Below are 27,737 nucleotides of genomic sequence, written 5' to 3' on the forward strand. Positions count from 1 at the left end.
AACACTTTTTACCCGTTTCGTCACTCTTATGTCATATTTAAAAAAGTTATTTTTTAACATGTGTCTTTGCAGCAGAATGAAAGTGCATAGTCTGATTTTGAGATTATTTTTTTTTATTGTAGACATTTAACGTTACGCATATGTATGCATTACAAGGCCTTACACTTTTGACAAATTGCGTATTCTGTTTGAACAGAGCTTGACGTAGGCCTAGCGTTTTCTATTACATATTTCACAACAATACAGTCACTGTTTACTAGATCATTTGAATACAGATCTAGAAATGTTTTAAACGTCATACCCTCAGACATTTTACTATTAAAATATATACAGTGCTCCACACATGTGAGGGCTAGAGGATCCTGCACTCGCATCCTGTTATACTCGACACTAACAGCCATTTTCTTTAGATACCTGAATACAAGTTTTGTATAGATGCTATGCTCGGGGAACACTGCTGAACTGTCAAACACTGTAACCTTGTTGATATCCAAAAACATTCCCAACCAGTGTGTTCTACCCTTGTAATGCGGATCTGTGTGAAAGACAAGCAATCGTGGTCTGTCTATGCCCTTTTCTTTGGGTAGCTCGTAGCTTGGACAAACATCTAAAAAGTATTTCTTCACGTTTTTATGTCAGCTTAGGAACTCATGTATCTGTAGAGTGTCCATTGTACAATATTTTAAAGATAGTCAAACATAGTCTGTCAGGTGTAGTTGACCTGAATGACACTGTCAAACACAGCAAATACAACCATGTTCACATTGGTAGCCAGGGTTTGACTAAAACGTATTTCAGCTTTTAGATTTTTATCAGATTATAGTGATCCCTGTCTTCCATGTTGGGCGTCATTTCGAAAGTGAAAATGGTGTAGCCAGCCCATATCCTTTTCTTGATATGATGACTCCAGAGTCCCTCAGATGTTTTCCTGTTATCGACACCAGTCCGAGATACTCCCTGATAAAATTAGATGTTCCAAAACGTGTATGGCTTTGCAGGAACCACACCCCCCTCGTGTATCATCGCTGTGTAGTTGATGTCATAGTGTTTGTGAATTTAAAGGGTTTGATGTATACAGGCTGTTAAAGCGGTATTGTCCAGACACCATATGCTAATCATTTTCATTAGTTGGCCCAGAAATACATTTTGCTGTTGGGTTAATCTGGTACCGGTTGGTATGCTGAATATCATCAGAGGTACTCATTCCATGGCGTACTTGCCATTTGATAGCTATAGGGGCTCTATGTGAGCCTGTCTGACGCTTGGTGACACTATCACTCTCTTTACAAACAAACTGGCGGACAAGATAACAAGTTTATACTATTCCGCATCTGCATTGAAGAGACAGTCCTTGTATGGGTTAGTTTGATCTTAAGATTGATACAATTGACAAGTAGTTTATCTTGGTAGAAAAGGTCCGGATTTATGCATCCTAGGAGGTCAAACTGTCTATTGCCTGCGGAACAGTTTGCTCTTTCTACAAAACCCTGATTATGACTAACTAATGCTGTAGCTTCAAAATCGCCATAAGTATATTTGTAGAAGAGTTCAGCTGAAAGCTGGGTGCCCAGGGCATCATGGCATCATGGCTGTAATTCAGAATACTCTTAATACCTGTCCTATACGCGTACATGTTATCACTCTGTGTGATAAACAGATCCCCGAGGGTGATGTCCACCTGATTAAACATGGTTGCTGTGGGGTAAGCGATTGTTGCCACTTTAGCTTCATTCGCTATATTGGAACCATCCACTTTTACAATTGTATAGATGAGGTGCAGCAGCATACTGTTGAGATCGAGATACATATACTTGAACCCTGACACATAAAACTTTATCAGCACCAAAGGCGTTAAAGCGGCTAGCAGTGATACCTCCACGAAAAAACTGTTTTCAATTCTAGTCTGCATGGGTTTTAGAGAAAACAGGCCTAACTGTGATTTAACGCATTCACCGGATGCGCAATGTATAAATGCCATGTTTGCCGAGTGTTCAGCTTTTTAAAAATATTTATGTTAACGCGCCTTCTCATCTTCTTCGTAGCTCTCTTCCAACTTACAGATCTCTGTTTGTGAGCACTTTTTGAAGATTGGCATCTTTTTTTTTATAAGGGTCTGGGGGACCTCTCCGTTTTGAAGCACTGCGCTTCTTTTTAACGCATGTGCGAGACTTGTACACCGACCCCGTTCCTTCTTTAGGCTGTTTATTCATACGTTCGACAACCTATCCTCTGTGACTCTATGATGTTGCTATACATGTAGAGTGTATAGAAGCCGCCGTTAATATCGAGGCACAAATGGTCCAGTTCTACTTGACTACTGAGTGAGACTTGTACACCAACCCCGCTCCTTCTTGAGAGCGGTCCAGTTCTATTTGACCACTGATATTCTGCACTGTCCCTAAACCCCTTCTTAATTTAATTAAAGAGGGCATCGCGATTTGGAGCTTTAAGAAACACCTTCTGTCTTCCGTTATCTAACACTAGATTAACATTTGTATATGTTTCATTGTTGGCTTCAGATTTGTTGATGATGTCGACCATCGAGCTGACAGTTGGGGAATAGCATTGAGGAAGTCCTGCGTGGATGCTCAAAGGGTCCTGCTCAGGCTTTATATTAAATTTGGCCTCGAGCATTGAAAAAGTATTCCATGACCTGGGGTATTGGCTTTCTGCTAGGGCTACCTCCCAATTCCCTTTCAAGTCTATGGGTTTAGCCAATTTCACTGTATAATTAGAAACTGGATTGTCAGGGAACATGTCCTTTGAGGTTTTGGACGACAGCATAATGTAAAACGATGTTGTCTCCATCTTGGCGTCTACAACAACACCCCGTCGTACTCACACAACCGGCACAGAACTGGCCAGCACCTAACTATTACATTTCTCGGGCCACCCTCTTCATTTAACGAAAACCTGTTGGTTAGTGCTGCTACCTTTCCTTTTGAGAATCTTTTCAACCCTATACACCCTGTGTGGCTCATTAGGTACCTTCCTTAGCTCCTCCTTGTAAAAGACTGCCCAATACCTTCTCCCCATCATAGTCCCTTAGCCTGTAAATATATACATCCTCTTTAAGCTCCACACTTTCTACTTTAAATATCTTGTCACTAAAAGTCTGTTGGTAACCCTTCGTAAAGACCACTTTAAATTTTGAAACCCTAACATGGCTGCCTTCTTTTAAAAGAGGCTTCTATACACCTGCGGCGATCTGGATTCTGTACACAGTTCTCCGCACCTTTAACTAATTATCTGCTGTTACATTTACAGGTGCCGTTTTGATGGTTCTGTGGTAAGTCGCATTATAAACGTCTCTAAAAGCCTGTAGAACATCTATGTATCAGTAAGTGTTATAGGCTGTGAAATATCTTCACATCTTAGACTTTAAGTTTCTGTTACAACACTCTATACAGCTGCTTTTACCTCCGTGTGCATTACAAAATGTTTAACATTGTGCTGTTTTAGTACTTTCTGCAAAGTTCTGTTTAAAAACTCTTTTCCAGGATCTGCTTGTAGTTTTTTAGGTGTTCGTCCTTTCCTAAGGATGGCTTTAAAGGTGGCAGTCTCACTGTTCCCACTGTTATCGAATAAGGCTTTTTCGTACTTGGACAAGACATCTATGACCGCCAATATATATCGAGCACCATTATTATGTTATGCTAAATCTTGAAGACTAATTATGTCCACCTGCCATTGATAATCTACTTGAGCGTTAACAATTGTAGTTCTTCTCTTAAACCACTTCAGAGTGGGCTTATGGAGTGAAAACACCTCTTCCCCAGATAACCACGTCTTCACCTATGCTCTGTTCACCAGCTCAGTTTCAAGTAGAGCCCTTCTAAACTGTGCTTCGCCACCCTTGAAGCTACCAACACCACTTGTATCATAATAAAGCTTCCTTAACCCACTGCCACCGGACATGTTATCAGCTGTTACAAGCCATGAAATGAAAGACAAATGTCTTGTGTGAGTCCATTTTATTAAAAATAAAGAATATTAGCACAGCACAAACAAAACATACTTTACAGTTTCTAGCTACTGGTCTTATGGGCAGCCTGGCTGGACAGTATGTTGACTTATCACTATGTGTACATAGTATGACACATGCTACATATATTACTATGGACCATACCTCTACTCAGTCTCATTGTCACCAGTTTTGCTATTTTTATAGATATACACTCAATAGCACTAGACACAACTTCCCTCCCACTCCTCTGATAACTTTGTACACTCAGGATACTGACAGCATTCATAAGCTCTTACAGTTCGAATACAAAACCCTTATTTGTGAAATAATCATCGGTCAGAAGCTCCAAAGCCCTGTGTAACGCTGTCATCAGCAAAAGTCTTAAATCTTGCATACGTCCTTTGCACACGCACCAGTATTTATCCATTGTAGGCATCGACGGGTTGATACACCATCTGGTTATATATTCAGGAATGTCGCACAGCACCATAGCTGCTGGCTCAGAAATGTCAGATACTATAGAGTTACAGGGTGTATTTTAGCTATTCTTTCCTTATTCAGCACATATACCATTCTGGCAATGCATTTGTATCCAGTGTGTAACTCATAGACATCTTGCACCACGACATTCTGATTCTCATCCTAAAAGTGATTATGTATGTAATGTTAAATAACACAGTAATGGCCTGCTACCCTCGAACTTTGTATTTTTTAAAACAACCTTCGTGGGGCTAAAGACCTGATTCTTTTATTTTTATAATAAATATCACACATTCATCTTTCTATGACCCTTTCTATCAATCTTCTGTCAAAATAGGTACACAGCCCTTGCAGACGTTCGAATTTTGAGCAGTGCTCGCTCGTGTATCGCTTCTCATTGAGAGCTGCTGCCAAGACCTTAATCATATCAGCGTGGACACATATTTTCCTCGGACAACCCATACACCACCCTTAACAACTTATATACCTTGTGCGGGTTTAACCTGCTACAAATGTGGTGAATTGTTCTTGCTGTGTACGACTCGTATAGACACTCGTGAGCTGCCTTTTGCGGATCATTAATTTTATGCCAGTAACAAAGGTTATAATAGTCCCATTTAACACAGGTGTTCACAACAGTCACTGCAAAACCTTTAATAGGCCATATGGCATCATAGGGGACGTCCGGAGTTACCTTTTAAAAATCTGTGCTATTATAGGTGCAAACACATTTCTTACACAGATCTTTTTCTGGCTTGTAACACTTTCAGACTGTTTCAAACAGCATAAGCAGTAAAAATGTATGTTGTTAATCTTTCGCGCTGGCCCCTCTAGCTCATCTCTTTTTGCAGATGCTTTCTACAGTTCAAACAGAAGGAAAGGCAAACTATTAGTTAAAAGTGTGATATCAGCGCATGCATGTTAAGTGTCTGTAGAGTTTTTTTTTTTTACTAACCTTTTGATTTTTGCTATTCTGAAATCTTGGCAGTCGCATTGGTCCATAAGTGGCATCGGAGTTTACACTCGATGGCTGTACAACAACTGCCTAAGGATCCGGGGCCTCCTGAAAGCCCATCTATTCATAGACCGGCCAATTAGGTGGTGCTATAGCTTCTTCATCATCTTCAGTGTTCATGAAGTTAATTTCAACATTTAATTAATCTTTCAAGGATTTGCTACCACTGCTGTCAGTCTTAATAGGGGATATCAGTTGCGGCAGATCCTTGAGGATTAGCTTTTCAAGCCAGTGGCAGAGGTCCTCTTGAAATCCTGTAACATTGGAACCCCCATCTTTAGGGACAGCCGGCTGTGTATTCTAATCCATCATAAAAGGTGGTAGGGTACGATAATGTCTGTTTATTGTGTTCAGGGCACCTGAGGAGGTGGCCTTTTTGGTGAGAGGTTTGTATCTCTTCATAATGCCCTTAAAATCTATTTCAGCTGTAGCTCATGGTTTGGCATTCAGCTCTAGCAGGTTTCATATATGTATTCTACATTTCAAAAGGGCTTACTTCTCTACAACACAGAGCGGTCACCTGCTCTCCTTGACGGCTCTAATACTTTAAGGGGTTACACATAATGCTAACCCCAAGACCTGACCATTGCAACATTTGACCAGCCCCCTTTTTGGATTAGGAAGCAGTGTGGAGGTTTGGCCTTACATTTCCACTGCTCTTCCCTGTGAGGAGACACCCAGCAGGTACGTGGTCCTGACTGTCTGACATGCCAGACTTGTCCTCTTAGGCACAGAAATAGGGCACACACCAGCAGGGCCCCCATTTTACACAGCCCATAGCCATAGACACTGTGGCTAGGACCCTGACACGTGACTAACAAGTGATCGCATGATGTCACAACCCACGTGACACACCTACACCTACGTCAGTTCGAGGATGCGCTCTCAGGGGCACCGGAAATCCCGGTAATGGATGTAACATCATTTCTGGGGGTGGGCAACTATCACTTTCCAGTTTGATGAGGAAAGGTAACCTTGTATTCTACTACCCTAGACTCCAGCCAAGGCTGCTAAGACAGCAGACTTGCTAAAGCATTGTTTAACCCCTTAACTGCTGGGCCCTCCCCCAGTGATGAGCCCTTTTTGGCTATTTGGGGTAGTTCACGCTTAGGCCTTCATAACTTTTTTGTCCAAATAAGCTATCCATGCCAAATTTGCGTCCTTTTTTCCAACATCATAGGGATTCTAAAGGGACCCACAGTTTGTGGGTTCTACAGGAGGAGTCCAAGAAATTAGCCAGAATACAGTGAAAATTTCATTTTTTTCAGAAAAATTGGAAAAAAGGACTGCAGAAGAAAGCATGTGTTTTTTTTCCTGAAAATGAAATCAACAAAGGCTTTGCGGTGCTAAAATGACCATCTTCCCAGCTTTTAGGAACAGTCAGACTTGAATCAGAGAACCACATTTTTCAACACAATTTTGGCATTTTACTGGAACACACCACATTTTTACTATATGTTGTGCTTTTAGTCTCCTTCCAGTTAGTGACAGTAATGGGTGTAAAACCAATGCTGGATCCCGGACAGCTAAGCATTTCTGAAAAGTAGACACAATTTTGAATTCAGCAAGGGGTCATTTGTGTAGATCCAACAAGGTTTTCTTACAGAAAATATAATCCAAAATAACACAATATTGAAATTGAGTTGAATAACAACAGCCATTTCTCCCAACGTTTTAGTCTGCAACATTTTCCTGTGAGGTCAGATTTTCAAAAGCAATATACTATTACCACTACTGGACTCTTCTGGTGCAGGGATATATAGGAGTAGTAGGTTCATCAAAACCCTTGGTACCCAGAGCCAATAAATGAACTGCACCTTGCAATGGGTTATCATTATTCTGTGTATACAGCAGTTCATTTGGTGAAATATAAAGAGTCAAAAATAGGTATCAAGGAAACTTTTGAATTTCCTAAATGAGCACAAGAGAAGGTGTTGAAAAGCAGTGGTTATTTGCACATCTCTGAATTCGTGGGTCCCCATACTAGCATTTGAATTACAGGGCATTTCTCAAATACACTTCTTTATTACACCCTGTCTTACATTTGGAAGGAGATAATGTAGAGAAAGACAATGGGCAGTAACACTTGTTCTTCTGTTCTGTTTTCCCCCATATCTCCCGAAAAAAATAGTACATCTCCTGTGAAGGTAGGCCTAGTGCTCACAACAGGAAATGCAACATGGACACATCACATTTTAACATTGAAATCTGACATGTTTTTGGGAAAATGCCTAGCTGTGGATTTTGGTCTCCAGCTCAGCCGGCACCTAGGGAAGCCTAGCAAACCTATACATTTTTTAAAAATAGATACCAAGGGGAATTCAGAATGGGGTGACTTGTGGGCCTCTCACCAAGTTCTGTTACCCAGAATCTTTTGCAAACCTCAAAACTTGGCAAAAAAACACTTTTCCCTCACATTTCGGTGATAGAAAGTTCAGGAGTCTGAAAGGAGCCACAAATTTCCTTCCACTCAGCATTCCCCCAAGTCTTCCGATAAAAATGGTACCTCACCTGTGTGGGTAGGCCTAGAGCCTTTGATAGAAAATGCCCCAAAACACAACATGGACACATCACATTTTTACATTTAAATCTGACGTGTTTTTTTGCAAAGTGCCTAGCTGTGGATTTTGGTCTCCAGCTCAGCTGGCACCTAGGGAAGCCTAGAAAACCTATACATTTTTGAAAACTAGATACCAAGGGGAATTCAGAGTGGGGCTCTCACCAAGTTCTGTTACCCAGAATCCTTTGGAAACCTCAAAATTTAGCAAAAATACACTTTTTCTCACATTTTGGTGATAGACGTTTCAGGAATCTGAGAGAAGCCACAAATTTCCTTCCACCCAGCATTCCCCCAAGTCTCTCAATAAAAATGGTACCTCACTTGTGAGGGTACGCCTAGTGCCCGCTACAGGAAATGCCCAAAAATACAACATGGACACATCACATTTTCCCAAAGAAAATGAACCTGGTTTTTGCAAAGTGTCTAGATGTGGATTTTGGCCTCTAGCTGAGCCGGCACCTCGGGAAACCTACCAAACCCAAATTTCCTTCCACCCAGCATTCCCCCAAGTCTCCTGATAAAAATGGTACCTCACTTGTGAGGGTAGGCCTAGTGCCCACGACAGGAATGGCTCACACAAGGGTCAATGGTAGTCCCTGCATGAGGGCTACTGTTAACCCTCGAGTGATTTATTCCTGACGCAGGCACTAGGCACAAGCACACAAGTGGGATTGCGTTTATATCAGGACAAGTTGGGAAACACTGGGTGGTAGGAATTTTGTAGATCCCTGTACATTCCTGTAGTTTCTGTGATGAAACAGCACGGAAAAATTGTGTTTTTAATCAATGTTTCACTTTTGCAGGGTATTCTGAGTGAGAAAAATTTGTGAAATCCAAACACGCCACACTTCCATGGACTGCCCCTGGTGTCTAGTTTTCAGAAATGTCTGGGTTTGGTAGGTTTCCCTGTATGGACGTCGAGCCCAGGACCAAATACTCAGGTCACTGTCTTACAAAACCAGGTGGTTTTGGACACTTCTCTGTTGCGGTCACTTGCCCACCCACTAAAGTGAGGCAATGTTTTTCTCTGGAGACTTAGTGGAACACTGGGTGGTATAAAATTTGTGGCTGCCTGCAGATTCCAGGACTTCCCCTCACTGAAATTCAATGCAAAAGTGTTTTTTAAGCAAAGTTTGTGATTTCAAGAGGATTCTGGGGGAAGGAACACTGGTAAGAGCCACGTCAGTCCTGCATCCTTGGACTCCCCTGGTGCTAGTATATAAAAGTTAATCCACCACTCACACTGGTTGGTTTTAGCACCTCCAGAAATTATGGTTTCAAAGCATGAATACTTATCAAAGTGTCTGAATATTGAAACCAAGCCTTCCGAAGATGGGCCATAAAGCCATGTCCAGGCACCAACCTCTTTTTGGTCCATTCACACGCTATTCATGCACGACAAACAACCCTTTCATACCACTGGCCACGGGCCCAATCCAACCAATCATTGCACTCACATTAACTTACCGTTGTCAGACAAGGGCCCATCACATTCATCCGCCACAGGACTGAATAAGTTTGACTACATTTTACCACCTGTCAAGTAACCGCCTCTTTCTTCCTGAGCATTACCGAAGACATGCGTAACAAACCTTTACTAATGACTCCCATGACAGCCACCCAAGGTTCAGGAAGACATGTTTTTCATGCGCCTTTAGTACACTCACTGTGCTAAATCCAACTCCTTCCGGTTTGTGGATGCAAGTTAGGGGGTGTTCGAGTATGCCGTAGAAAGCAATTCCTCGAACTGAGTGAGCATATCTACCTTTGAAACTGAGGCAGACATGCTGGGTAATTCTCGCGATGTTCCCTAAAGAGAAGGTCATAGGCTATGAAAAAGGGTAGCGTTTGGCACACAGGGGCGTCCGTGAGAACGTAGCGTATGTCCCAGCCAACATCATGTGCAGTGCTGTGACTGTAATGTACTTATCATACAGCAAATTGAACAGCCACCTAGTTCTGAAGGAGGATGAACATAAAAAGCAGGTCAAACACTGACCCATACGTGTCATTGTCCTTCAGTGTTGCAATGGCACCAATGGGTTTGAATCCACACAGGGTACTCCGTGATAATGTGGCATATGTTCTGTCCACAAGTATGTACAGTAAGGGGACTATAATGCATGTTAATTGAACAGAACACCTACCATGTTTTGGCATGGATACGGGTCTCAAGCAGGCCATGAGGAAGTCCATGATTTCCTGAAGTAGATGAAGTAAAATTCTATGGCTGCTTGCCTAACGAAGTAGTGGCCCATGGACGTTCGGTATTCATGCACAGCCACTGAAAGGATTGCCCAATGGCAGCTCCACCTCAGTCAATTTCCCAGAATTTTGCTTTAGTGTGATACAACGTAAAGGAAGTAGGGACACAGAGGCCTGGTTGAGATAGGCACTGGGGACAGTAATACTGACTTTCCTGCCGCTTTCCATTCTTCAAGCACACTTTGCAGCGACGACATGGACAATCCTTTTTGGGTGTTTTAGGAATGCGATCAGCAAAGTGTCACTCCTGCATCCTTGCCACATCCTCCAGAACATGAGGTGAAGTCTGCTGCTGCTTCTGTAACAACAGTGAGGCCTTCAATTATAGACAATTAGAAGTCAAGGAAAGCCACGAGTCTCCCTGTGGTTGTCTGAAGGTAAACAACATACGCATTGTATATTGCCATCTGGATCAGGTGCAAGTTTTAACAACACTCATTGTATGGTTGAAGAACCTGGTCATTCTTGTCCACTTTGCCTATCTACTTATTGTAATCAAGTATACAGATGGGCTTGTGGTCTTTGGCCATCTTACCACAAACCATGATGAGGGAAGTGCTCTCATCATGAATTGTAGTGAGCATGCATACATCACACCTATCTAAGAACTTGACTGTGAGCAGTTCGTTGGAACGCAAAGCAGTACTCTGGGATTTCTGGAGCTTCTTGCAAACAAGCTTCTGGGGGAATCCTTTGCAGTTACAACAAACTGTACCGCAGGCCACATTGACAGCTTTATAAAGCTCACTGAACAGCTCTACTCCTATATAGAAGTTGTCTACATAAAGGTTATAACCTTTGTGAAGGAGTGGCTGGACAAGTTCCCATACAATCTTATCTGTGACCCCTAACGTGGAAGAGCAACCTACAGGGTTTAGGGTAGAGTCCTTCCCTGTATACACTCTCAAGCTGTACACATTGCCAGAAGAGCTCTCACACAGCATGTACAGCTTTATGCCATAGCGAGCTCTTTTGCTTGCAATGTAATGTCTGAACAGCAGCTGTCCTTTGTACAGGATCAAGGACTCATCGATTGCTACAATCTTTCCAGGAGTATAGATCTCTGGAAACATGGCAGACAAATGTTCCATGACAGGCCAAATTTTGAACAACCTGTCATGGTCTGGATGGTCCTGAGGCTTTTAGCAGAACAGTCATTGAAATGCAGCATGTGCTGCAGTAGCGAAAAACGATCTCTGTTCACGTATGGTGCGAAGATGGGGGTTACCCAAACCGTGCAAGTCGTCCAGTAGGACTGCAAGGAGGGTTTCTGCTCTAACCCCATTTTGAGCGTAAGGCCCAAAAATATCTTCAACTCCACCAGCGAAGTGGGAGTCCACTGGCAAGCCCTAGAATGAGGCCCTAGAGTGCCTCAATGCTCCCTCAGAAATTGGTCTTCACACAAATTTGTTTGCTGCACAATTTCCTGAAGGAAGTCAACATCCAAAAATAGATGGATGTAGTCGACTGGCAAAAAGTTGGCTGTATCGACTTAACATCCAGCATCACCAGTAAAAGGTGGAATTTGGGGCTGAACTAAACAGGGGGGCTGACAAGAGAGCACCCTCTCTGTGCTTGTGGCAGCATGCCCCTGCTCTCTGGGTTCGGCTATCAAGATGTTGCCCCGCTGCACAGACTGCTTGAAAAGTGATAGCACGACTGTCGTCATTGTAACCTTCAGAATCAATGGAAGAGGTGTTGTAAGATTGGACTCTGCCGACATAAAAATCACTCCCAGATTCTGCCCCATTGTCTTCCCCCACTGATGTTGTCTCAGTCTCTGATCCTGCCTCAGAGCAATCCTCCTTAACCTGAGTTAGGGCTTGAGCAGCAGTCATCTAACAAGACGTCATCTCTGCTACTGGCTAAAATGTCCCTCTAAAATACTAGCCTATGTAGATGGCAGATGGAGCCAATAAATTGCTTGTCGGCATGTTTGATGTGTCCAATAATAGGAATCATCACCTTACCTTCGCTTCTTCTCCGATTCAGCAGAAAAAAGACACACTATTACTTCACGTTACCACATTCCCATCATCACAGCCTTTATCGCTGGTGGCACCCAGTGCGACAGTCATTTTTTGGTGCTCCGCCTCCCATGACCACCTCTTCTAATTCCCTCAGTACTACCCAGCAAAAGTGCCCATCATATCTCCATAGTCCCCCTCACACATACATTTAATTTGTTTTAAAGCTTAGGTAACACCTGGCTTTACTAATCCACTCAGCTAAATACATGCATATCCTTTGCAGCAGGCATATCAACTATCTGCGCTACTTCATTGCGTCAAAACTTCCACTAGACAAAAGACAGATCTATTTCTATCCATCTCTATATATATACATATGTGCCCATATTAGCACAAATATTGCAAATCTTAATTCACAGGATCAGAGCACAACAAACATAGAAATAAGTCTACTATTTTAGAACATGGCAGGCTTACACAGTAAGCTTAATTATACAGAATGGGTGACCTTCATTAAAGACTTTCCCTCCTTATGCCTACAGGACACTTGCCTTTTGGACCCAATCCATATTAATGGATATAGAAGATATCATACACCAGCAGTTCCCTCAAGATACGAAAGACCCAAAGGGGATTTAATCATATACATTTCAAACAACCTGCTACTGATTAACCTGACTATGCCATTTTCTAACTCATATTACCAAATGATTGTGTGTGACCTAGAGAAGTTGATCCAATTAGTGGTTGTTAACTTCTATGTTAATGCCCCTATGGTCTCTACCATCTTAGGCCAGCTAGGAGATGACCTAGAGAAAGCTTGTGTAAGCACCAGAAGAGGAAGGGTTATAATATGGGGTGTTGATTTTAATATTCATCTTTGCAGGGAACCTTCAGAAAAGATATGTGGCCTAAATGAAGAAGTTATATGGCCTCGAGCACATTTTGCACAGAGTTGCCAAGGAGACGTTATGAATGACCGGTGTATAAATTTGCCTTGCTTTTTATAAATGAGATATATAGAAATGAGCCGCAATTTAAGCCCACTTTCAATGGCAGAGGTGCTGGTACATTTTGTATAAATGTCAAGTCATTTTGCACATAGCCTGTCTAATTATTTATTACATGACATAGCCATCAGTGACCACTACCCACACAGCTTACTGATCTCCGTACGATCAAGTAAACAATGCCAAAATGATGTTGATCTAGTAAATGATATCCAATTAGCCTCACGCAATGGATTTTCATTGCGCTGGTCCAAATAGAATCCCAAGAACTTCTTCACCAATTATTCAGCGATCACACCTTGGATTTTGGAGTATGCCTCAGCGATGATGTGATCCCCCGAAATGCATCAGCCTTTACCTTGATTTCTCGAGGTGTAAAAATAGCTCTTACCAATAACAGAGGGAAGCTGGGGCAATGGAAAAATAATGGTTGGTTTGATTCTGCATGTACCAAGGCACATAAAAGATTAAAGAAGGCCTTAGGCACTCCAAACAGATGCCCAAATGAGGTTCATAAACTTAGGCATGAATATGAAGTAGCAATTAAGAAAAGGAAAGACTGCCTGAAAGACGAAACCTGGGAATCACTCCATAACGCCAGTATAAAAAATGATAACATCCTCTTCTGGAAGATAAAAAATTCCCCAATGCCAGGGGTAAAAGAGGATCCTAGAATGGAGATTTCTATAATGGAAGGGGAATGGATTGGTAATTTTTCTGACTTATATGGCCCTGTAAGTGAGGCAGATCTGAATGAGCCCTTGACTGGTGACGCTATCCAAACAGTCGGCCGTTTGATCTTAACCCCACTGTTTAGCTTACAGGAAGTTGAAGGGGCCATTAACGCAAGTGAAGCCGGAAAAGGCCCAGGCCCTGATGGCATCCCAGTGGACCTCTATAAGGCTAACATCCAGTTATGGGGTCCTCTGTTGACCCAGGTCCTGAGGGCCTGCTGCATTTCAGGATTTAAATCATCCTTGGTGGAGTCCATTATTATTCCAATATTTAAGAAGGGCGACTACCTCAATCCAGCATGTTACAGAACCATCTCACTTCTTGATTCATTAGCCAAAATTGCCGGCTGCATTATTCTAAACAGATTACAAGACTGTGCAGAATCAAATAACATCTTGACAGAATTACAATATGGATTCTGTCCAGGGATTGGAACGGTGGAACAGGCCGTGAATCTAAGCGTCATAATAGGGAAGTACACTAAGATCAAGGAAGGTCATCTTTAGCTTGCCTTTATTGACCTGACCTCGGCATTTGATTGTCTAGTTCAAAATACTTTATGGAGTATCTTGAATGACATAGGGGTAGACCAGACTATTATTTATTTTATAAGGGAGCTCTATTCAGGAAGCAAAGCTAAGGTGAGATATGGAGTAAGAGGGGAATGCTCTAGACCCTTTGGTATACACAGAGGAGTACGTCAAGTTTGCGTTTTAGCAACTTTTTTATTATCATTATATATAAATAAGTTGGAGACAGAACTGGTAAATAAGTGTAAAGATCTCCATCAAATCAGACATCGTCCGATCACAGTCCTACTCTATGCAGATGATGCCGTCCTTATGGCACAGATCCATTAGCTCTCCAGCGACTCTTGACGACTTGTGTCAGCTATATGACTAATCTGGTTCTCAAAGTTAATCGTCCCAACACTTACATTTTGAAATGTGGCAGAAAGACACTAAAGAGCCACAATATCACTATGCAGGGCGGAAAAATTTATTCCACATCAACATTCTCATATTTGTGAATCCTGTTCGATAAGGAAGGCACTTGGTCACGTTGTGAAAATGCTAGGAAATTACAGTTTATTAAGACCAATATGGGTCTGAAGGCTAGGGAGCTTTACTCCACATAATATGATAAAAGTATACGATCAAAATGTATCCCCACTGCTATATAGGTGGTGGGCGTATGGGGGCATTCTAAATGTAATATCCTTCAAATAGGGGAAAGGATTTCCTGAGAGCTTTGTTAGCCAAAGGGCACTTCCTCATTTGTCTGGCATGCAGAACTGGGGGTTTCCCATTTAGCTGATTTAATAATGGTACAGCCTATTTTACTAAAACAAAAAATATGGACTTCAGAACATGCAGGTTTAAACAGGGCTGTTCTGCTGGACTGTTGGTCTTCTAAACTCTCTCTAAGAGTCCCGTGGTTGAAGTATACTAAAAAAATTTTTTAAGACATTGGGCACCTTGAATACTATGAAAATCAAGAACTGTTGGCTGCAGTATGTAGAAAAGATCTGAAGATTTTGTGCCTCAAGCACCTAGCGGATCTTAGGTGGTCAGGGGAAGCCCAAAAATATAGTGTCATGCGCAACCAACTTATGCTGACTGCGAATGGCATGCAGCCTTACTTAACGCATGTAACGTGCACGAGGCATCGTTTTGACCTCACTTGTTTAAGATTAGACATATTTCACCACTTAGTTACTTTCCCTACCATGAACGATTGGAGTGTGACATTAAAGACCTGTCCTTGCGACTTTGTCTCAACACAAAGCACAGTACATGTTGTGTTATTCTGTAAATTGTATGACACGCTGAGGAAACAATATTCAATCCCTTTTTTAAGATCTTTTAACAAACGTCCATGCCGTCCTGCGTATCTACACCTTCAGTCGCTCTCGACTATCGAAATATGTTGTGCTCTAGCAAATTTTTTAAGTTCTGTTTTAATTGCTAGAGAGCACCTAAAAAGATTGAAAACCTGTTGAATGTTTTTTTTCTGAATTACTATGGACAATGTACTTAGATTAATCAGTCATCAGCTTTAGTCGATTAGATCATTTGTCTGGGTAGCCAGATGGCTGGTTTTCCATGATCCCCGCAAAATTTCTCTAGTGAGCCCCTATGGGGACGGGACCCACAGGTAGTACGGGGACTCAGGGTAATAAAGCATCCTGTTGGTATTATTCTATTTCACACATTTTATCTATTACTACGTATGTAATATAGCTAACCTGAAGGGGTTTTTATATAACTAGTTAGGCAGGAAAATATTTTCCATGCTATAGTAGTGAATTTGCTTCTAGTACAAATCGTATCTTAGTCACTTTTCCGAGACTATGGAATTTTATTCCGCATTTTAGAGATAAGTATTATTTGCATCAATTTTAATCAAATTTTATTTTGTACTGAGCATTCTGCTCAAAATGAGATCTGTTGTCATCCATATCCTATGTAGTTATAAGTACTATGCTTTTATGGTCTTTTGTGATTGAATAAAGATTTTTTTTTAGACTTAGATATATATATCACTTTTATATATGTGTGGTTTCCCTTAGGGGCCGATTGTGGCTCCCGGAAAACAACACATGTAATTATTATATATATATATATATATATATATATATATATATATATATATATATATATATATCTCCAAAGGCTGACCCAACCTTTTCCCTAGGGTGGTGCAATCACCCTTCCAGGGAAAACTATTTCAACAAAATTATCCCCAGGGGTCGGCCCGTGTAGAAAGGGCCGACCCTGCCATTTTGTTTTTTTTGTTTTAAAAAAAATAATCATTCATTTCATAATTTAGGGGGCGCGATAGCTCCCCAGAAGGACTCCAACATATTTACTTTTTTATTTCGTGCCTCCAAGGGGAGGGCCGGGCCCACTTGCATGGGGTCCGACACCCTCCAAACAAGATACTTGGTGCCTAGGGGGCGTTTCCTGGCCATGGATCGTAGCTGCACTGCGATCCATGGCAAGGAAACGGTTCCAGCAAGGTATTGATGGAAAAGGGAGACTCTCCCCATTCCACAGATGCCTCCCTGGCATCTGGGGTGTCCATTTTGGCCTTTTATTCCCTACCGGAGTGAGGAGAGGATGCTCACCTGCTCCTTGATTCTCAGGTGGGGAACAAAATGTGACGTCAGCATGCCTCGCAGTGCACTGACGTCTCAGAGCGGTGGGTGGGGGTTCGGGGGTAGACGCGGAAGTTGTTCCACGTCTCCCGGGGTAAAACTAAAAAAAAATGTAATCCTCTGGTGCATTGCACCTGAGGATTTTTTAACACCCTCCCTGCTGTCAGCTACTGGTTGTGACCGGCACCAATGGGGTTCAGCATTTCTTTTTAATATGACTTCTGGATTTGTGGACCTAAACTACGAGTTGAACTTTGGTACTCTTGCAGCCAGTGGAAGTAACAATTATACCCTAGGCAACTGTGATGCTATCGAATCTTGTCCTGCACAAAGAACAAGGCACACAAGTGCACTCCTGCTAGTTTAGTTGGAAATTACCTGGTCAGCTCAAGACTGGCCGTCAGATCACCTATGTGAAATTTTAGAAGCACAGGGGCAAGTAGAGCTATGCAACACAGCCTGTTAACACCTAACCACCTGAGACATAGACCCATCTTCGTTTAAGCTAACATCTGCTCATGAGACAGAAAATAGCTCACAAATTTTATGAATAAGTCAAAGTATGTCTCAAGATTATGCCATGCTTTCTCACGATTTGGATTGGTCAATTTGGCCATGGCTATGTGTTAATAATTAAAATATGGATTATTGGAATGTGTACATTAAATCTAGTCAACTCAATTTCCCATCTTGGATGTTATTAGTGTTAGACATCTGTATTGCACTGATGAAAAAAACTGTGGCCCAGGTTCGTCATTGTAGAGCATAGGAATGAAATGTAATACTTCTTCAGAGCTATGTGATAAAGGACTTGGCAGGGTCCTCAAAGTGGTATTGTGCCCAAAACATGACAAATTGTATAGGCTTGTTGTGTTTTTCACTCACCCAGCAAAGTCCAAGAAGCTATACAGGAAACCATACTATTTTTAGGTTCAAGCCTGCCAGACAGCACAGCCGTCTGATTGTGAAGGAAGTACATGTCAACAGCTGATCTATAAAGCAGCTCTGCCCATTCCCTTCACTAGCTTTCAGTTACTGATCAAGTTCCGATCACTAAATAAGTAGAAAAAACGATTGTGATATTTTGAAGGAGTTCTCATGCTTGGAAGAAAATGATGCAGCCAGCTGCGTAGGTTTTTCATGTTTATTTGCCATGCTGCACATCATCAGCGAGGCTAGAGAGATGGCAAAAATAATTGGAATAGCCAACAGGTACCGAAGGTATGACCTTTGGGACTTGTTTGCTTTGCCAATGCTTGTTTTGTACATGTGAAGGGGATTTTTTAATCTTTTCTCATGTTACTTACCATTCTCTGAGAGTAACCTTGTTTAAATTAGCTAGATGATGTGCAATACGTAAGTGTAAACAAGTTATGCTTTCTCAATGCCCAGCTTAGCGCAAACCAAAGTGCACATGGCACAGAAGTTGTTCAGATACAAAGCTAACACTTCTGAAATCAGCACAGAACCAACTGACTGATACCACGCCAGAGCCTTGTGTCATTGTTATGTGTCTGCTGTGAATAATTAGGTGCTTGCATGAATGCCCTACTTGTCACAGATGTTCCCATCGAAACACCTTTGTAAAGCTACGATGTTATCAGCTGCATCGTTTTTGGTTATGGAAAACATTTTCTGTACAAGTACACAATCTTCATTTCATTGACAGGGATTATTAGCGGTATTACATGTACTTACTAAGGACCTAAGCAGCCAAATGATGCAAAAGCGAGTTAAGGCAGCAGAGGGGGCACCTTTCTTCTCTGTTGTCTGTCAACAAAGTGTGTGCATTGACTACTTCTCCTCCTCCCCCAACTGAAGAATCCTGGGGGTTTGCTGAATACTAGGGCCTTACAGACTAAGACCAGAGAGTTAAAGCACTCGTATTATTAACCAGTGGTTCAGATACTCTGAGATCAGAAATAGGTTTACTTCAGAACTGCTGGCATTCAGACAGTGGCAGCATTTACCAAACTGAAGCCAGTGCAAAACGACCAGTCCAGGCAAAGCCCACAGATGTTGCGTTCATTAGCGGAAGCTTTTGGTAACAGTCGACCGACTGTGTGTTGAACCCAGATGTCCTCAAAACAAAATACCTTACCGAAGTACATCTTGGGCAACACAAACACAGAAGCTGAGTCGGGCCCATGTGCTGACTTCATTAGCAGTTTCCCTCTGCACACTCTTAAAGAGTGTTATTTAAATTAGTTAGAGGATGACGGTGGCAGTGTACTTACTCAACTTTCAAGGCATACATTGCAAAATACGCCACAGTAAATGCTTTTGACTGAGGGTCCGGCTGCATCTTAAAAACAAAGCGCTCGACTACTGCCAAGCGAGATAGCGTTGCATAGGAAATAAAAAGATAAAGTAGTCCAGAAGCGGAAAACATGGAGCCTCGTATTTTTCCAATAGTTTACGGGTGCTCTTGAGGAGGGCTAAACCTCGGAAAAGGCATAAAATATGCATGCCTTTTACAAAGGAAATCAAGCAAATTTTAAAAGGCAAGTCCACGAACCAACTAAACTGATGGGTGTTTTTAAAAGCCCATGGAGAGATTACAAGAGGGGCCAGAGCGCGAGCTCTTGACCCTAAAAATTAAGCTAGGGTGGCACAAGGAGGCACAAGGGGCTTGGAAATCTGCCCCAGAGAGCTTTAAAAACTACATATACTGCCCAGGTAACAATAACAGAAATCTGAAATCAAGGAAAGGGTCTGTCCATATCACAATGAGTACTGAGTTACCAATTTCCTCAAAAATTCCTCATTTCTAAGAGGGTGTCTTGAAATGGCAATTTTCTTTCTCCATCCAAGAGTTTTCGCCATGCCTGGTATTTGTAACTCTAGGGGTGAGGAAAATCAAGGACCTTTTTTTCAGACCATCATGATGAAGTAGGAAGGCCCATAAGGTTTCCAGTTGCAGAGATTTAACAGCCTCCACCACTGAAAATGTCTAACTTGATGGCCTTCGGGTCACAGGAACAGTCACCAGGCCCTACTTGGTGTTTGTTAGTGTCAATTTTCTCTTTCTGAATTTTGTGGTCAGTCCTCCACCAGCAGAGCAGGGATCATTGCCTCCACTGAACTGTCAAGCCAACAGCACCACCATGCAAAGGATCCAAACAAACCCATTAATCTGGTACTCATTTTAGGACAGTTCCACAAAACACAGATTGGCCTGCAAACCTAATTATTAATAGAACTTAACAATTCCTGTACCCCATTAAGGAAATTTGATTTTATGCAGGCGCCAAATAGGCGAATATATAATGCATGAGCCTAAAAATGACAATTTTGTACACAATGAATCCGATTTTATTTCCTAACTTCATATACAATAACAATGCTTACACGGTACATAATTTGAAATATTTTGCTGTTATAAATACAATTCACCCATTTAATATGCCTCATGGGATGTTTCCTCAACAATCTCCAAATTGTTTTTAGAAATTGTGTGAACAATTACATGAATGCATTGTCAGAGGGACTGCATGGTAAGACTACCCAACATACTTAAACTCGTCTGACAAACAACCTAAAATAAAACATGGGTGTTGACTGAGCTCAATCATATTCAAGATGATATGCCCCAGTAAGAGAATTCTGCAGGCTGAACCCCTGACACAGCCTCGAATTAAGCTTAGGACAACAGATTTAACCCTTTGGGGTCGAAAAAACAAGTACCTTTCGGTTGGGTGATAAGAACCTCTATTAATGAAGCATCAAAAGATAATTCTGACTAGTGCGTGCTGTAAAATGTGCAGCTGTCATAAAATAATAGTAACCAGCCACAGCCTGTTAACCCTCAAAAAAGTAGATTCTCAGGCATAGGAGACTCACCACTTGCGCCGTCTCCTAAGGACCCTCGTAGAGGAATGTTGATGACTGAGAATGATTTTTGTGGTTTGGTAATGTTTAATGGTCGTATTCAGATAACTGTCAGGGAAAACTGTTGTAGGCTTAAAGATGATAGCTTTACTTTAACAGTGGGAAGCTAGCTAAATACCTTGTGAAATTTTCAGGGTTTGAGTCTTGCAGAAAATTCATGGAATCCTCTTTCATTTCAGAGTCAGTCTAGAGTTCAGAGTTCACGGCAAAAAGAGAAAAGACAGTGCAATGGTCACAATTAACACCAGGGTGCAGTTATCAATGGTGCAACAGTTGCAGGGTCACCAGTGTCAAGGGATTTGAAGGGACCAATACACCACAGTTATGAAAATTGTCATGATTTCCAGACGCAGTTTTGGGCCTCATCAGCCTTGCAAGCATCAGTGCGCCAGTCCCAAGCCTCTAATTAAAACAATCGTTCTTAGTTTGCGTTTTCAACAAATCAGGAATCTCTTCTGATAATGGTCACATTTTGTCAATGGATGCGTAGGATTTAGTATTTGAAACTATGTAAGCAATGTATTTAGAAACGTTTCCCAGCGTCTGTCGGGCACTTAATGCTAATATGTTTTGTGACACTAATTGTACCTTGTACAGATTATTTTTTTTGCAACCAAAAAGCACATTTTAGAACAATAACAATTATGAATGATCTGACAGAGGCTAGAGGTGAATCATTTGCCCTGAATTAATGTGGGGAGGTTAAGAAGATTAGCTCGGAGCCTGGTGGAAGATAACATTCACCTCTTGTCACCAGCAGAACTGCAACAAGTGGTTAACGATTGTTTTGTGACCAGGATGCCTTGAAAGGTGAAGTCAAATTTTAAGAATAGGACTAAGAATAAATTTGAGTGCCAGTAAGAAAATTATGGGGTCTGCAGACTGCGTTACCACGGGCCGTATCTTTCCTGGCTCAGAGCGGAGCCAAGAGCTTGTAATTATGTACCTGCAGTATGTAAGTTTAATTAATTAAACCAGATATGTCACTGAATTTAGTGCACTACCTCACAAAGCGCAGCTCAGAAACAGAAAGACAACTCCGCTTACTGTTTCCAAGCTCTCTAATCTGAAAATCAATTCCTTTCTCAGAGAAATATTGGGTGAAATTAATTCACCTTATACTCCGAGAGCGTATAAAAATAGGCATTGGACACTTGTGTAGGCTAAAGTGTGATGATCTGAGGCTGTAGACAAACTTTAAAGTTATGTGTAACTGAGAAAAACCTGAGACATTCAATTTAAATTATTGCTACATTTCATTAATGAAAAAGCTTTGAACAGTGAACGTATGAGACAAGGCTGAAGTCCTTCTTAATTTATTCACATGGAGAAGTAATCTTCTCTCACGGCCCCGGCTGCAGTCAATACAAGGCACTACTGTTTACCATTTCAACATGAATCATCTATTTGGGTTGTATGAAGAGTGTATTGTACAAAACTTGAGCACACCATTTTAGCTTCTGACCCATTTCCAACAGCCTCCAGGTTAGCAAACTCACGTACAGATGAGCCTTTGGACAGATCTCAGTGTTCCATGAAAATACAAGTCTTCTCACTCACCACCAGTTATGATTCTACCCAGGCAAAAACATCAAGTCGGCCTTTTTCACCATATGGAAAGATGTCAAGACCATGGTCAACAGAAAAAGTTTTGATATTATTTGGACGTTACTTCTGCCTTTGATACAAAACACCAACTCACTCCAGTAGAGAGAATCATTGATGTCTTTGCTCTTGTTCTGTACTTCCAAGAAACAAACCATTATAATATGGTGCTGGAAGATAAATGCCTCATGTGTACTACAGCATCTATTGTGCCACCCACAGAGCAGGCCTGTACAACATGACTTTGGGTCTTTGATGTATCAACCCAATCAAAATAATTCCTGTTACAAGCAGTAGGCCCTGCTTTTAGATATTAATAATTCACCTCTAATTATAACCTCTCACCAACAAGTTAGGGTTCCTGAAATTTCAGAGTGGAACATGTGCAAATTTACAGTTGCCATGCTCCTTAAAGACTTTTTCCAAAGGGATTTTTTTATAAAAAGAGCTGAAAAGAGCTGAAGCTACATCATCAAAAATGTCAAATTACTTATTATAAATTTTAATCTGCAACTTTGACACAAAACTGCTAAAATAGTCATTCAAAGCCCATTGTTCATGTTTATTAAAAGTCCAATTGATTGGTGAAGTTAGACATTTATTAAATATATAGGAAATGTATTATTTAGAAAGTTACCTTTTCCCTATCTAAAGATTTTGGAGGGAAATTTGCATTAGCCTGTCAGCAGCTGCCCAATAAGTCCTTGACCTTAAGGAGGTGTGAGACCTTCTCTAAGAGCAGAAAAATGTCTGAGGTCTGGTGACATGATGGACTGAGTTTGGGAAATTGGGCCACTGTGAACCCAAGAAGGACAGTTGGGGTGAACCAAAGAACTGCATTAACTTGAAAGGGACAGATATGAGACCTGCCTATTCAGAGTTTAGTGTAAGGAGAGACCTCAAAAACATCAAGTATTTGCCCCCTAGTGAATGCCAATCAGACTGACTCTGAACTGAGTGTGAAGGTAGCTACTTCCAGAACTGCTCATTTCCTGGCTACATCTTTGGGTATTTACAAGCCACACACAAAAAGCGATCGGAGGAATTCTGGCAAAAAGTCTTACCACTGGCAATCTCTCAGGACAGGATTCTGATCCATTGTTCTTTTCCCAACCATACCATTCCAGTTTGGACCCACCCATGTGCAAATCAATCTTAACCTTAGTCTAATAGGAAGAGTGCAGTCTGAACTGCCAGGTCAGGTCCTCCTTGAACCAGTACATAAATAACCCAAGACTGGCTTCACTCTGATGGGGGCTCATCAGTCTAATGTAGCTTGGTTCCCGTTGCATAGTGAGCACGGGACCCATGTGCATAGTGATTTCTGGTGTTATTTTTTTTAAAGCAAATTAAAAAAATCATATCTCCATTTATCCTTTTTCATTTTTTGTCATTTTGTTGGCATTTTGCCCTTTTCATTTCATTGAATTTACTCTTATTTTTCTAATTCAGTTTAGGAAGTTTTTTCATTTGGGCTTACAAATTCATTTCTGTTTTTTTTGGTTTAGAAAATGCCCTAAATTAAGCACATCCACTCTTTGCCATACCCCCCAGGGTTGAGTTCAGGTTCATTTAGTGACTTTAAGGGTTCACCATGACACCCTAATGTCATTATTCCTTGAGGTGGGTGGCCATCTCCACCCCAAGTAATAATTAATTTTCTTACACATTGTTGGTCTTTTTCCCTAATGCAGGGTCCTCCCCAATCTTTTTGCCTCCTATTTTATCTGACCTGTTGTTGTTGGTTTTTAAACTCTGAGTACTTTACCAGTGCTAGCCAGTGCTAAAGTACATATGCTCTCTGTGTAAATTGTATTGTTGATTGCCATTTTTGATTTACTAGTAAGTCCCTAGTAAAGTGCACAAGAGGTGCCCAGGGCTGGAAAATGCTACTAGTGGGCCTGCAGCACTGGTTGTTCCACCCACCTTAGTAGCCCTGTAAACATGCTTCAGACCTGCCACTGCAGTGTCTGTGTGTGCAATTTGACTTGGCAAGTGTACCCACATGCCAGGCCTAAACCTTCCCTTTTCTTACATGTAAGACACCCCTAAGGCAGGCCCTAGGTAGTCCCATGGGCAGGGTGCAGTGTATGTTTAAGGTAGGGCATATACTAATGTGTTTTATTTCTCCTAACAGTGAAATACTGCTAAATTCAGTTTTCACTGTTGCAAGGCCTATCCCTCTCATCGGTTAACATGGGGTGCTGCCTTTAAATATGATTAAAGTGTAGATTCCCTATGGGAGCCGATGGATATGTGGAGTTTGGGGTCTCTGAACTCACAATTTAAAAATACATATTTTAGTAAAGTTGATTTTAAGATTGTGTGTTTGAAAATGCCACTTTTAGAAAGTGAGCATTTTCTTGCTTAAACCATTCTGTGACTCTGCCTGTTTGTGGATTCCCTGTCTGGATCAGTTTGACAGTTGGGCTGTTGGCACCTCTCTCCAGACAGTGACACAAAGGGAGCAGGGGTGTAGCCTGCATATCCTGATGAGCCATCTGTGCTGGGGGGGAGGGGAGGAGTGGCCACTTACACCTGAAAGTTCTGTGCCTGCCCTCACACAATGCAGACTCCAACCGGCTCGTGTGTGTCTGGGGCCTGGCCTGGACAAGGCAGGATTTCACAAGCAAGAGAGACTTTCCTTTGAAGAAAGCCTTCTTCAAAGGCCAAAATGGGTATAAGAAGAGCAACCAAAACCACAGACTTTAGATCACTTCTGGACATCAAGAGAAACCTCTCCCTGGAGAAAATCTGAAGAGCTGAGGAGAAGTGCTGCCCTGCCTGTGACTGTGCTTTGTGGAGATATCCTGCAGTTGCTGCTTCTGCCTGGTGAAAGGGGACAAAGACTGGAATTTGTTGTGCATTCCTGCTTGTGAAGAAATCTCCAAGGGCTTGTCCTGAGCTTGCCTCCTGTTGTTGAAGTCTCAGGGCCATCAACGACTTCCCCTGCCAGCTCTGGACTCTCTGCTGAGAATCCTGCCCTGCCAAGTGGTGCCCTCTCCAGTTCCTGGAGCCTTGACAGGTGAAGCTGGCAGGCCAAGAATGAAAATCTTGCACTGAACGCCATGCAGGGAAATTTCCGGTGCAACCTCCAAGACGCGGCTGAAGAAACAATGCGCCGCCAGCTCCGCAGCTGAAATCGATGCACCACTTGCAGCGTGGCTGGAAGATCCTCGCACTCGGTTGGAGAAACGAAGCACAACACCGCTGACGGAGGCTGACAGGTAGCAACCCACACTGCGTGGTTTTTCAGATACCGTGCGGCCAGAATTTCAACGTAAACCTAGCTGGGCATGGAAAAACAACTCCACGCTTGCCAGACCCGAGTGCTGCCCAGATCAACGCATCTCTCTCCTGCGGAGAGGATAAACAATGCACGCAAACCCGACCGGAGAAGGAGAAATGACACACGATCTCACTTGCGGGTGAGAAATTGGCACACCGCTTACTTTTTTTGATGCACACTCGCCCGTGCGTGTTATTTTGACACTACCCAGGTACTTTTTTTTATCTGTTTACAAAAGGATTTAAGACTCTTTTGCTTTTCAAATTAATATCTTGACTTGTGTATGTTGGATTTTTGTCATTTCGTTTTTTGATTTTTGGTTTGATAAATATTTTCTATTTTTCTAAACCTGTGTTGTGTCATTTTGTAGTGTTTTCATTACATTACTGTGTGTTGGTGCCAATACTTTTCACCTAGAACTCTGAAGTTAAGCCTGCCTACTCATTCCAAGCTACCAAGGGAGAGAGCTGGGGTTAGCTTAGGGTAATTCTCCTTTACCCTGACTAGAATGAGGGTCCTTGCTTGTACAGAGGGTAACCTGACTGCCAACCAAAGACCCCATTTCTAACACAAATGTGATCTGTACTCTGCATCTTTCCACAGTTTAGATTCTCTCATAGAATATACTTTCTAGATCCTGTCAGGACTATGCTATGTCAATACATTGGGCCCCTTAGTACATTATCTGAAGACCTAGGATCTCCAGAACATGGCTGCAAATACTTTAACTATATGTGGACTCAGGCCCTTCAATAGCTTTCCACTTTTTAGTAGCTGTCTCTCACTCAATGCCCTCTGCACCACCTTCCTAAAAATGGGTGCATTGTTCTTCAATTCAATCTTTGGTTCTCCCACCAAAAAAGGACAATCTTGCACTTTTCTTAACCATCCATTTTTCAGAAAGTCCTTTATTGAAAATATATTTTTCTCTGTACAAATGTCCAAGCTCCAAACATCATCCCTGGCTAGGTTATTGATCCTCCACAACCCTTTTAGCATTCAAGAGTATTATAGAGGTGGTAAATCCCAAACACAAATCCCACTGAGGCAGCAGTCAGGCAGGATGAAAAAGGTAATATCTGTGAGATGTGCTCTGTCTCTCAACTTCTAAGTTATTTCATCTATAAGACAATGTACAAATGTACCAAGACACTACTTGAGCAAAGTTCAGGCCCTTTCATAAGACACTTAGGGCCAGATGTACAAATCTTTTTTTCTTGTTGCAAATATCCTGATTCACAGAATCAGGGTGTTTGCAACAAGGAAAAAGTATTTCTCAATGTACAAAACCAATTTTGTGATTCAGTAATATGAGACCTGGCAGCCTTAGGGTGGTCAACCCCAACTTTTTGCCTGCCTCCCTCCACTTTTTGACACTGTTTTTGCTGGTTTTAGGACTCTGCGCACTTTACCACTGCTAACCAGTGCTAAAGTGCGTATGCTCTCTCCCTTAAAACATGGTGACTTTGGCTTATACCCAATTGGCATATTTCATTTATTTGTAAGTCCCTCGCAAAGTGCACTGCATGTGCCTACGGGCTTTAAATTAAATACTACTAGTAGGTCAGCAGCACTGATTGTACCACCCACCTAAGTAGCCCCTTGACCAGGTCTCAGGCCTGCCATTGCAAGGCCTGTGTTTGCAGTTTCACTGTCACTTTGACTTGGCAATAAAAGTACTTGCCAAGCTTTAAAACACCTTTTTTCTACATATAAGTCACCCCTAAGATAGGCCCTAGGAAACCCTGAGGGTGGGGTGATGTGTGAGTAAAAAATAGGATATATATCTA

Source organism: Pleurodeles waltl, chromosome 2_2 (genome assembly GCF_031143425.1).
Source record: "Pleurodeles waltl isolate 20211129_DDA chromosome 2_2, aPleWal1.hap1.20221129, whole genome shotgun sequence".
NCBI classification, from domain to species: Eukaryota; Metazoa; Chordata; class Amphibia; order Caudata; family Salamandridae; genus Pleurodeles; species Pleurodeles waltl.